This window comes from Hirundo rustica, chromosome 15, assembly GCF_015227805.2.
Source record: "Hirundo rustica isolate bHirRus1 chromosome 15, bHirRus1.pri.v3, whole genome shotgun sequence".
In the NCBI taxonomy this organism is placed as follows: domain Eukaryota; kingdom Metazoa; phylum Chordata; class Aves; order Passeriformes; family Hirundinidae; genus Hirundo; species Hirundo rustica.
Genome location: NC_053464.1, coordinates 11512933 through 11526254, shown reverse-complemented (window position 1 = coordinate 11526254; position 13322 = coordinate 11512933). Strand labels below are relative to the sequence as shown.

The window sequence follows — 13322 nt, the reverse complement described above, 5'->3', positions numbered from 1 at the left end:
GAATACAGACAGGTACAGCTTCCATGCTAAAAGGGGGTGGGAAGAGGCTCCAGCGTCATCTCCTTGCCATACAGCCCAAGATGAGGAAAAGGAACAGCGCTGGAGTTCCTGTGTAGTCCCTCATCTCAGCAGAGACCGGATTCACTCCACTCTGTCAAAGGGGATGTTCAAATCCTTGGCACCAATATCGTGGAGGCAGCTCTGAAAAATCTCTGGCGGTGGGTGGATAAAAAGGGCACCAGTGGAGATGAGACAGAAAGAAGAGAGGGAGGAATCTTAGAGGAAGAAGAATCTTCTTAATAGGTTTTATTCATTTAACCCAAAGAGAGAACAGTAGGGGGAAATATATGCCATTTAAATGTAAACCAGCAATAAAAATAATCATTAGAGTCATAATCTCAATCTGTTAGCATTTTATGTAGAAAAAAAATCTTAGTGGGAAATATCTTCTGAGTAAACTATTTGCATTTACTTAGTATGAAGGAGCCTCTTAAATATAACTCAATCATTTTCATGGACTTTTTTTGCAGGGGCAAAAAAAGTTATCAGTACCCAGTTCTTGCAAGTGCCTGATGATTTCAGAGCCCCTGTAGAGCCTGACTTGGAGAAGCTGCTGGCCCACCCCAGCTGGGATCTCCTGTCCGTATCCCTGTGGATGTTCCTGTTTCCATACTGGAAACGCCCGTGGATTTTAATGGCAGGTAGGAATCATCACCCTCCACCCAAATGGTGATGTGACTTTGTGACTGGCCATCACTTGCTCAGATCTAGCAAGCTTTAACTGAGGAAAAGTAACTTCAGAGCATGTTTCCAGGCCCTGCATACTCCAGAAGAAGTGAAAACCACCTGACCATGTCTTTTAGCTTTTCCTCTTGTAAAAGAAGAGAAAAACGAGGGGTTTTCCCTACGTGGAGGAGCTGCAGGGCTGGCAGTGAAGATGCAGGGCAGGAAGGCCTTTCCTGGGGCAGGAGGGGAGATTGGATGTGTCCACCTGTACCTCAGAAGGAGCTTTTCTGGCCAGTGTCTTGTCCCCAAGATCAGTCCCTGTGGGGACACGGCGCTGCCCACGTGCAGGTGCTCAGGGGACGTCACTGTCCCTGTGACACCCACGCCAAGTGCATCTCAGCCACAAAGAGAGGGATAAACACCCTCTTCTGCCTGGGGACACCTTTTAATCTTCTTGCTAGATTTTCATACACTAGTCCAGGCTCCCAGCTGGGCCAGGCATGATCCCATGCACAGAGGTGGCTAAACCAAGGCTGCTATTTCACGCCATGCACTGCTCGGGGCTGGGGATGCTCTCACTGATGGCACTGGGGGTTCTCACCACACTGCAGCAGCCACACCTTACCTTGCCCCAGAGGGGAGAACATCCCCTGGAGGCAGACACCTGGACCAGCATCCCCAGTGCTGGGAAGCTCATCAGCCCCTTGCAGAGCTGCTGGTGGGAGGACATTTGTGGGCAGCAGGTGCCAGAGCAGCAGCTCTCCAGAGGCCAGGGCTCCATACCAGCTACTGCAGCTCCTGGAGTGGGTCTGGTCCTGTGTCCACAGCCTGGGGAGCAGGACTGGTCCTGTGTCCACAGCCTGGGGAGCAGGACTGGTCCTGTGTCCACAGTCTGGGGAGCAGGTCTGGTCCTGTGTCCACAGCCTGGGGAGCTGGTCTGGTCCTGTGTCCACAGCCTGGGGAGCAGGTCTGGTCCTGTGTCCACAGCCTGGGGAGCAGGTCTGGTCCTGTGTCCACAGCCTGGGGAGCTGGTCTGGTCCTGTGTCCACAGCCTGGGGAGCTGGTCTGGTCCTGTGTCCACAGCCTGGGGAGCTGGTCTGGTCCTGTGTCCACAGCCTGGGGAGCAGGTCTGGCCCCCATGCCCTGCTCATCACCAGATCTCCAAACTCTCAGTGGCCCTCATGCTGTGTGGGTAATTCAGGCTCACAAGGGGGTTATTAAAATCCATTCAAAGTTAATGTCAGCCCGTTCGGTGTTAATGTCAGTGGCTGAGAGGCACAGCAGGAGTGGGTGGAGAAGGGCTTTGATTTCCCCGCTCTAATTTCCAAGCGGGGTGGGCTTGGCAGGCAGTGATGGGGAACGGGGAGCAGTGGCGGGTGGAGGGTGCGGTGACACACGTCCCACAGCAGACAGGCCAGGACTCGCAGTTTAATCCCGGCAGCCAAACATTTCACTCCACGTTTTGCTTGACAGCATCTCTCCCTGGCTGGCCATTTCAGAGGCGTGTTATCTGCCAGGTTCCCAGCAGGTGAGTCTGCCTGAGCAGTCAGCTCTGCTCAGAGGCTGGGAAGGGGCTGTTGGTGTGGGATTCCATCAGGTATCTCAGGTGGACTGGGCATCACACCCAGGCACTTCCCATCAGCTGCATCTGGAGGTTCAAACCACCAAACCAACCCCAACCTCTGCACCGACCCACAGCCCATCAAACCAGCTGGGGTTGAAAGCAGGGCTGGAGTTTGCTCACGCCGGTCGGGTGAGTCCAAGCCATCCCCTGGATTTTGAAAAAAACCCGGGTAATTTCAGGATGTGGCCAGCATCGTGCCAGCTAAGATAAGAGTAATCGGAGCTCCGGGCCGTAAGCCGATTCCTTGCTATGACAGGAAGGAATTAGCCCCGTCTCTCCGCCCAGCAGCGTTGGTACACATGGGCACACACCTGGCAGGGGGCTGAGCCGCCGGGACACGTGTGTCCCCATGCTTGCCAGGGACAGGGTGACAAGGATCCTGTGCAGGCAGTGCACAAGTCCCATGGACAGCAGAGGAAATCTGCTCCAACCATCATTCACAGGGCAGGCATTGCCCCCCACCTCCCTGCACCGGCACAGCAGTGCTGGGAACCCCCAAGTCCCATTCCCAGGAGGTTCTCCCCCAGTTTCAGCATCTTTGCAGCGGGGATTCCTCCACCCTGGCAGAGAAATGCATTGCAGTCTCTTAATAGCTCATCCTGTCTGGAAGCTTTTCCTCGTGTGTAAATACAATGTGTATAACAGTGGCCTCATTTCGCAATATAGGAGTGCATCAGACGCAGCTAAAGGTACTGAGGGTGGCTTAAATGATCCAAATTTAACATTTGGTTATGTAGGCTGAATATTTCAGTGAGTTTTTTAGGTTAGAAGGCGCTGTAAATGGAGCCTGACCTCCTAGACAGTGAATTTTACCCAAGGATTTAAATCTGACCATTAAGCTTCATCCTTCTGACAGACAAAAATTAGCCTGGTTCATAAGCAAGGGGTACAGCTGCTGAAGGCAGACTGGTCACAAGGCACAAGATCAAAGTGTTGAACAACATCTCTGAAGGGCAGCAGGTCCTGCCCGATGATGCAGCCACAAACCAGGTTATTCTGCTTTAGCTTCTCCAATCTGTCAAATGAGGGTAACAAGCAGTTCTGAGGTCAAATCCAGTGTTCAAAAGCAATATTTGGTGCTGCTGTTTTCACCTGGAAAATAGCTGCTATTCAAAAATCAAGAGTATTAGAGAAAAGTGAAACTCTAGCGGTTCCCAGCCATCGGCCAGATGGATCAGTGAGGTGGTTTAGGGTGGCAGGATGATCGAGATGTGTGGCACCAGCAGACCCAAGTCCCATCCTGTGTCCCTGGGGAGAGGGGCCAGGGGGGTGGGAAGGAGTTGCATCTCCCTGCAGCTGGCATCTCGTGCCACATGGCAGGTTACCAAGCAGCTGAGAGTGGGAGATGATTTCTTTTGCCAGTTTTCTAATTTATCTAATGAGCGAGAAAATAAATCAAGCTGACAGTCACCCAGGTGGTTTTGAGCCTCAGCTCCTCACAGTCCCCTTGTTCTCCCAGCCCATTTTATAAGAGGGTTACAACCCGAGGACACAGCACTAACTCCTGCTATAATCTTTTCTTCACCAACGTCACTTAGCAGATGGAGTCATTTAGATGTGCTCACGTTTAAATGAGTGGCTTGCCCTGAAAGGGACAGAGCTGGGGCTGCTGGCAAGGTTTTCGGGATCGTTAGCCTAGAAAATGCTTAGCAGGGGAAGCAGTTGGCAGGCAGATTTCACGGACATGGCACCGCTGTCCTCTGCCAGCAAAATTACAAGGCTGAAATCCTGGAGCAGGATGGGGCCAAACCGTTCACAGCAAACAATTTAATTGATGAATGAAGTGAATTGCCCAGGAGACGGGTTTTAGACATCTGCTCACTGCATGAAGCCGCTTGGAGAAGGGTTTGCACAGTCGGGTGTTGCCTGGGATGGGCTGGCTGGGGCTCCCCGTGGTGGGAACCTTCACCAGAGCCCCCTGGGCACCTTCTCCCAGGCACAGCAACCCAGTGCTGTGAGCCTGGCTACCTCCAGGCTTGCCAATCCAAGGTACTTACAGTTCTGACTGCTCCTAAGCCTTCGTGGCTGGACCAGTGATGGGACCAGGCAGATCTCAGCACTCGGTGCTGGAAGCGGAGCCAGCACAGTGCAAGGGGGAACAGCACCAATCTAAACAGCAAAAGCTACTTTTCAGCTCCTGCAAGAAATTCCACAGCAGTCTGAAGAGGTCTTTCCTCTCCAGCTCCCTGACCTCCTGCATAAGGCTACCTCCATAAGCTCCTTTCATTTTGTCTAATGAAGTAAATTAGTTCTCCAGCTCTTCCAAGGAGAAAAGGCATAAAAATGTACATTGAGATGAATGCTCACAACCCTTGAAAATACCTCTTGCTTGTGAAAAGGCTTCTGAGGAATGAATAGAAGGGACAATGATTACCAAAAAAGGAGGAAATATTGTTCATGCTGCTGGGGTAGCATTTGACCCAGCCCTTGCAAAGCCTGGGGAGAAAAAGGAGGAGGAAGGCAGGGAGCTGAGACACTAATGGCAATCATAGCTCCGTTGGGAGCAATATCTCACAGTGTCAATGGAGATCAATCACAAATTATTCAGCCAAATAGTTCTCAAAACAAACTCTTGTTCGGCTCCTTTGTGGCAGGCATGAAGCTTTCTCTGCAAGGCCCATTTTTACATCTTAGGTAACTCAGTGCTGGACGGTGTAACACTCCATTGTGAAATCCCTGCAGGAGCCTTTGATGCAGGCATCTTCCAGACGAGATGCAGAGCTTATCAGCTCAAATAACACAACTGTCTTTTATCCTTTGTGTCCCAGGCCTGCCGTTTTGGCACTTATATTTGTAATTCATTGCCTGGCTCTGGCTCTGGATCCATCTGGACAGGCAAACTGTCTATCTGTCTGCATTGCTGAGATATTTGTGTCTGCCCCAAGGGACCTGAGCACCTAAACTCCGCTTATCTTCATTGATGCTTAGGTTCCTAATTGGTTAAAAGTCACTTTGGAAAGGTGGTCTTAAGGGCTTTAGGCTTGTAGATGCTTTCAAAATGATTTCCCCCAGGCCAGGCTGTCCATCTTTCCCTGGGACTGCATCCCTGGTCTGGTCTGGCTTCCAGAGATGCCCGTGCCCCTCCAGCTCCACTGTCCCTCCCTTTCAGATCAGTGCCAGCCCACAGACCTGCCTGCCTTTCACCAGCAATACATTTTCCTCAAAAAAGGACAAATGAGGTGGAAGAAGAAAAGGTGAAAACACGATAATAGCTGTGGGAAAAGGCTGCTGCTAAAGATTTTACAATGCTGGAAATAGAGGCTCAGAGAAAAGTTTTTCTCCAAAAATTATTCTTTTCAATCTCAACAGCGCACTGAAGAGAAGTTAAGGCACACTTTTGAGCACCTTTTGTACTCAAATTCAAAATTCACCTGTCTAACCAAGCAGTAACAGAAATAATCTTTTTTTTATCCAGCTGCACATTTTGCTGCAGAAATTTGTTTCCATTAAGCTATTCCCCTTTGTCCTCTTAGAAAGCATATTTTAAATAATAACAGTGTAAAAAAAAAAATTACACACTACCTAAAAAACTCAACCCTGTCAACCGTGCACTTTTATACAAAAGTTATCTCCTTCTTACAATGGATTGATGAAAACCCTTTTCATAATGTCAAGGTGGAGATGAGGAAGAGGGAGAAAATTTCAAAGTGCCCGGCACAGCTAGTCATTTTAACAGAGAACATGGGGAAAAATCTGGTCTTAGAAAACTGAGCTACAGCTCCAACATGAACCCGATGTTCTTTTTCTGCTCTGTAAAGCAGAATTTTGTAGAAGTCGGGATGGAGGCGTGCGCTGCACTTCTCATCTGCAGGCGAGAAATAACGTGCTTTTTCTTTATTCCCTAAATCTCAAAAGATGAATGCGAATTCAAGCTTTAAATAAATAAAAATTAAATATGCAACCATGATCGCTTGCACTGCTGCCACACTTTCAGGAGTGCAGCAGCCGCGGCTCAGCCGCTCAGGGATTCCCCAGGAAGGTCAGCACCCGGAGAGGAGCCCCACCAGGGACCACACCGTGATCAGCAACGTGAGAAACACAACCCTGGCTCGCTGTCTGTGTCTGCATTACACCCTTCCCTACTGGGAATGAATGCCAAGAGCCTCCCCTCCACCATCCACTCCTGGGGAGGATTTCCCAGCCCTGGAGCCTGCTCCTGAAATTCTTGCTCCATCCTTGCTGGCTCTCTCCCACAGGCAGCTGTCTCACTACGGCTACTCCTCTCACTCCAGAGATGCCATGGGCACGGCCACCCCTCACCTCTGAGCCTGTGTGTCACTGCTGGCTCCAGCCACGGCCTGAAGGTCTCCTAGGCGCTGTCCTCAGGGGCTGGGAGGCACGCTGGACACGGCATTCGGGATCCCACGAGGTGGTCACCAAGCCCAGTGTTTAAACTGCAAGGATAAAAGAGAAAGCATGAGAGGGAGTTTCAACAAAGGGGATAAAAGATTGATTGATGGCTTGATTAATACCAAGCCATCCCAGGGACTGAACAGCTGCTTAAGCTGTGGATCAAACACAGAGACACAGGGACCAGAGGTGAAGGGGAAGAAGACCACAGGGAGGTCCAAATGAGAGCAGCTGCTCAACAGGGTAACTAAAAGGGAAAATAAATCCACTTGCCAGTGGATTTGGGACTGTGAGGAATGCTGGAAAGAGAGTTGGGACTGAAGTAAAGAGAATGGGACAAATGCCAGACAAAGATGGAAAAAGATGCAAGGAAGATGGATGGCTCTGGGCATGCCCAGGGCAGATGGCACAAAACATCAATGCAGAGCTCCTGGAGGAGTGAGGAGCCACTGCCACCACCAGCACCAGACACCCAGCGTGTGCAGGTTTTAATAAATTTAACAATCCTTGTTACACCCGAAGAATGGTCCCATAAATGTCTTTTTAAACCTTAAGTGTGATTTTATTGTTCTCAGTGGTCAGTTCCCGCACCGTCATTGTTTTTCTATGACTTTTGGATGCCTGGCTGGCCAGGGCTCTCTCTGCTTCCCACTGCTGTCAGTTCCTGCTCACCTCTGGTGCCAAACAACCAGGACAGCAAGAAGAAGTGACGCTGAGTGTTAACAGTACTCATCTTTGTGATATTCAATGTCTTGTTTTATTATCATCTACACAGTAACAATAACAGCAATATTAGTGACAACCATTTTGTTACTCCTCCCGTTAGTAATATTCAGACATGACCTAAGAGGTATTTCAGAAAGACAACACAAATCCAGTGCAAGATCCAGGGGAATGGGGCAGTTAATTAAATGTCAGAGTGATGGACAGAGCTGGGACAAGCCTGGAACACTATCAGAGAGCTGGACAACCTCTGACAAGCACAGGGAGATGGATGGATCTGAGACACATCCCAGACCTCTCCCCCAGCAGACACGGAACCCTCCTACCCACACACATCTTTAAACACAACACTGCTCCCTCTCCATCACTGCTTCATTGACTTATGCAGGTAAGGAAATTTGCTGGGGAAAGCTGCCTTCCGAGCCACACCACTGATCACAGCCTGATCTAGTGACATTTTTATACCTCCGAACGGTGCAAAGAAAATAAAGAGCCCCATTGAAAATGACAGCGCCTTAGAAGTGTGTTTTACCAGCAAATGTGTGAACTCACAGCAGGTAGGGGCTTATTTTGCAAAAGATTTCTTCTCCTTTTTCCAAACTAGACATTCATAAGAGAGGCAGGTGGTGGCCAGGGAATATGGAGAGAGAATGGCAGCCGCAGGGTGTTCCAAAACTCCAAGAATATTAGAGAACAAAAGGAAGCCTGTGACAGATTCCGGGCGATCTGTAAGTCATCAGGAAGAGCGCAGAGCATAATAGACTAATCAATCAGGCAGACAAGGGTGAAGTGTCACGGGGAGGCAATGGGTAGTTGGAGGTCAGTTATGAAATATAATCTCTAAATTGGAAGGAGAAGGGCAGTAGCACAAGACAGGTGTTTGAATGCAGGTAGGTGAACGTTGGATTGGTGATTTCCAGGAGAGCGAATGCTGGATGGGAATATTATGGGGGTAAGGAAAAATAACCTGCTATTTTAGAGACAGGCACATATTCTGTGAAGTGAAAGGCTGAGCTGGCGAGACTTTAAAGTGTTGTTCCATTTCAGAAAATGCTGCTGGAAGACAGACGGTGGGGCTCCCTGGTGCTCGTTCCTCTGGGTTTCCAGACAAAGTTTGTCAGGTTAGAAGCAAAACAAAATAAAATAAAATTAAATTAAAAAAAAAAAAAAAAAAAAAAAAAGCAATGCTTTTCCTAGGCATAAATCCTGCAAATAACAGCTGGGATCTGAAAGCCAAGCCAGACCCTTTCTAGCTGGTGCTTTCTCATCGGCATGCGTAATCTCTAATCTAGTTAGCTGAGATGCAGGGAAGTTGCACGCTGCCACGCATGAGGAGACGGGGATTCTGCAGGTGATTTAATTACTCCTTCCACAGAGAAAGTGGGAGTCAATAAGGCACCACTCACCCTCCATTAGCTAACTGGACTTCACAGGCCCAACAAGAAACCAGGCAGCATCATTTACTGCTCTAAGTTAAGCAGGAACAGCCCCATTACAGCCAAAGAAAAGTCTGACTTGAAGTAATTTCTACCAACACTTTTCTGACCTTAACTGCATATTACAAAGATGTCACACAGTCCTTGTAAGAACAGTTAGACTGGAGAAATTAGAGCCGAATGAAGAATTCCTAATGAATAATCATCTGGCAAACTTCACCTCATTTTATGCTCAGGAAACATTCACACACAGATTGCAAAGTCCTCACATTTCTTTGTCAATGGATATAGCTTGCTGGTTTTTTCCCACTGAGCAAATAGCAACGTAACAGTTCATTGAAAAATCGACATTCAAGCACGGGCTGGGTGGATGGGTTATGCCAGACACATGGTGCTGTTCCTCCAGGTCTTCCATTGGGTGAGGGATCAGAGCAGCTCCAAGAAATGCAAATCAGGACTGTTACCTCTCTTTTTGACATTCCTTTTTACCAAATCTGTCAGTGCTGGAGCACACTGACTGGACTGAGCCATGGATATGGGCAATGTGGGCAGGGAGCCAGCTCTGGTCCCTCTGTAACTGATGGGAGATGGCCAGGTATTGTCAAAGCCACTGGAGAGGTCGACACCAAGCACACACTGCAGAACCTGGAGACCTTAAGATGGTTACCCTGACTCCCTTAAACCCCTAAAACCACCTGCTCAAGTCTCCATGGCCAGTGCTGGCCAGGGCTGTGGAGAAAGGGGCACAGGTGAGCAGCCCAGGAGGGGGAAGCACCGGTGAGGCTGCACCAAGGCTGGCAGCTGACCTGCTGGTGGCTGAAGAAGCTGAGAACAGCCTGTGCTGTAACACCCAGGGGCATAAGGGAGTGTGGGGCAATAAATCAAGCTCTCAAAGCAGAGCATATTAGGAGATCAATGGGACAGACATTAGACCAAAGGAGCAAACTCCAGGGAGACAGGAGCAATTTTTTTCTTCCTCCTTCTCCCTCGTTGCTAAGGATTTTTTCTTCTCATTTAATACCATCCTCATTGTTTTTAAGTGAACAGCAAAGCCGGTGGGTTCCACGTGGCATTAGCAATGTGTTTGTGAAAGGGAAAACGACTGGCTCCTAGCAGGATTTGATAAAAGCCTCTCCAAGTTCTGAGTGATTTACAGCTGGAGAAAACAAACACGGACTGATACAAATGCAGAGGGAGGCAGAGCCGGCACCAGCATCCAGGTACACTCAATTACCAATTCATCAGCCCAAGTGAACTTGAAGGGCTTTTCAAACTCTACATGGCTCTAAATTAAAGGAAATATTTAGATGGATAACGTTCTGCAGTGGAGAAGAAGAAGACTAATTTGTTGATCTTCAGCTCAAGAGCCCTGGCCTTCCATGGGCAAAGGGCCAGAGGAAAGGGGTGCAGGTGGCAGCTCCCACTCCCCATGTGGGACCAGGGAATGGACCAAACATCAGGATGATGTTCACACACTATTGCAAACCTGTTAGCACACAGCTCTCTCTCTCCTCACCATGCCAGCCCCCAAACAGACTTTTTTTTTCCCCTGTCTCTACTAAAAACTTTGCTTTTGTCTGCCCTGGAGGTAATGATGGCAAAGCTGTGAAAATAACAAATTTTTTTGGTTCATTGGCACAAAAAAAAAAAAAAAAAAAAAAAAAAAAAAAAAAAAAAAAAATCACTGCACAGTGACCCCAAATTGGAATTGTCCAGGCTCTCCACAGCAATATATATATATATATATATATAAAAGATATATATCTGTGGTCAAACAACAGTTTAATTCAATCTGAAACTAACTCTTGGGGAATGTCATTCTTCCCTCCATCCCCTGCCCAGAAACCCATTTTTTTCACAAGAAGAGATGATTTACAGCTCCACGCTCCAGCAGCACTGACACCGCCACAGTGTTTGATATCTTCCCCTGTTCCATGAAGCTCCTCCGTGCTGGGGCACGGGGCCCTTCAGTGCTGTTCTGAAACTCTGAGGCAGCTGGGGGTAGGAACAGAGGGAGTCTGGCTGCTGAGAGACTGCAGGGAACTCTTTGTTAGTTGTTCATGCAGAAAGTGTTTTGATTTCAGCGTCTAATTGATATCTTGGGGAAATCTTTGCAAAAGACAATGCATCCTCCCCAGACCCCACCTGTGTGTGCTCAGCTGAGGGGCTCAGTTGAGGCTGCCAGTGCTGACAGAGCCCCAAGGCTGTGGGTCTGTCCCTGTTCCCCTGCTCCACATCCTCATCCCACAGGTTTGGAGAGCTGAACCAGCATGAGAGCCCTGGGGCAGCTGGAAGGGTGGGTGCTGAGCTTCACTGCTGCTCAAATTTTTGGCAGAGAGGAGACTTTGGAGAGTTCCGTGCCGTGATGTCTGTTCATCAGCAAGGAGAGCTGTGTCAGCCTCCAGTCCCCCTCAGGAGTAGGGACTGCCTGCATCCCTCTGGAAGCTGCCAGCATCATCCCTCCTCCTGCCAGAAGTAGCATCAAGCCCTGAATTTTCCACTGGCTATCAGCCCTCCTCTTTCCTCTGGCCTCCTCCAAAGACAGCAGCCATCGCTCACACATGCAGCTCCAAGGCTGGCTCTGAACTATTTAAAAGCACAGCAGGTATTTTAATTATTCACATCAAGCGCGCCTTGCTTGCTAACGACTCTCTGAAGCTGTCATAGCTGCTGGGGGTGGAGCAGAGCCCTGCCAGCAGCTTCCCATGGCCTGGCCTTGGGGCAAAGCCTGGCTCTGCAAAACAACCACCGTCCAGTGCTGTCACTGAGGGCAGAGGTGGCAGGGGCACACTTGGGTGAGGAGCACCCTGGCAGATCTGTCTGGTCCACCCAGCCCATTGCCAGCCTCCTGCCTGGCACCTTGCACCCCCCGGACCAGGGGTATCAGCCAAACGCTTTGCTATTAACTGCAAGCCCCACACTGACAGGTTAGCTCTTGTATTTTAAGGGCACTGGAATTACCAAAATGCAAGGAAACAGAGGGATACTTATACAGCACAGCTGGGAGGCTTCAGATGAAGGCACTGGAGGTGATGACACACTTCCTTGCTGCCTCGAGCTGCTCCCAGGGTTTGATGCAAGGAGCCGCATTGGAAAACAAGCCCTTGCCACCCTGCAGCAATGTCTTTATTTGCTTCTTCCCTCCCAGTACCATCAAAAACATTTGCTGCAATAGAATCGCTCTTCTTAGGGACAATAGGAAAAGGTTCTTTACCCAGAGGGTGTTTGGGCACTGGAACAGGCTCCCCAGGGAAGTGGTTGCAGCACCAAGCCTACCAGAGTTCAAGAAAAGTTTGGATGGCTCTCGGGTGCCTGGTGTGATTATTGGGGTTGGTTGTCTTGTGCAGGGCCAGGAGCTGGACTCAATGGCCATTCTGGACCCCTTCCAACTCAGGATATTCCATGATTCTGTGATTCTGACCCACATCCCACATTGGCAGAACAAGCTCAGCTCTCTCGAGGTGAAATACGTGCAGGAAGCAGGATGGTGTCCCACGCTCATGGCTGGAAGGAAGATAGATTGTGTTGGAGGGAGTCAGGTTCATCCCAGGCTCACAGGGGCTTTTCTCAGCTCTGGAGTGCAGCTGAGGGGCAGAGAGAGGCATCCCACCTGCAGAAGCATCAGGGCTGTGGGTTCCTTCATTTTTACCCCACTGAGTCTCAATTAAAGGTGAGCTTCCTTTAGGGACCTTGGGATTTCTATCTGAGGTTGACCTGTTTTCTTGGAGGCTCCTCTCAGTTATTTCTCTTATTTCTGGCAATTAAGCTGCTTTTCTTCCCTGCCTTTCCTCACCATTACCTCAAGGTAAATTTGGAGGATTCCCAAGAATATTCAGGACCTGCTTTCCCCCACTTCAAGACAAGCAAGAGCCTTATCATGGTAACCCTGAGCTCCAGGGCTCTTCTCCAGCAGCAACTTCTCGTGGGCAAAGCCTGAGAGCAGAGAGGCCCCCACAAAAGCACATCCCAGGCTCGTCAAGCCTCCTGGACCATCAGAGCCAGCCCCTCTCTTTTTAACCTGCATGTTTTTTAATGCTAATTCCCACCACATGCCCAGTTCGAAGCTCTAATAATGAACAACTGCTTTCTTCCTTTCCTTCTTGATTTCATATTCATGAGTCAGGGTTTCCTGGCACTAAACGTAAATGCTAAACGGAAATCGCTGCACAGTGACACGTCTGTGTAGCTTCACTGTCCATTTATTTGCCTTTTCAAAGAGCTGCTGTGTTAAGCAAACATCCCTGCCTGGATCCTATCTGGAGGAGTTTGTCTGGTACGGCATGGTGCCTGCCGGGGTGGGGGAAGCGACTCGCTGTGATGGTGTCTCGCAGCTCTGTTTTTGCTCCAGGGTACTTCTTGTACAATAGTTTGAGCTCGGTGAATATCTCAACCTTTTCTGGAATATTTTTGCTCGGATCTTGGCAGGATGTGTTCAGTTCTGACACAGCGAGGGATGAAGCAGG

At 49.3% G+C, this 13322-nt stretch overlaps 1 protein-coding gene across 2 annotated transcripts in view; it reads right to left on the bottom strand.

The window, feature by feature from the left end:
• ELFN1 (extracellular leucine rich repeat and fibronectin type III domain containing 1) overlaps positions 1 to 13322 on the bottom strand; it is a 103492-nt gene that overhangs the window by 39400 nt on the left and 50770 nt on the right. For both annotated transcript variants that reach the window (XM_040079617.2, XM_040079618.2), the window contains exon 3: positions 6611 to 6744. The gene's annotated coding sequence lies outside the window, so the exon portion shown is untranslated. The remainder of the gene's footprint in view (positions 1 to 6610; positions 6745 to 13322) is intronic.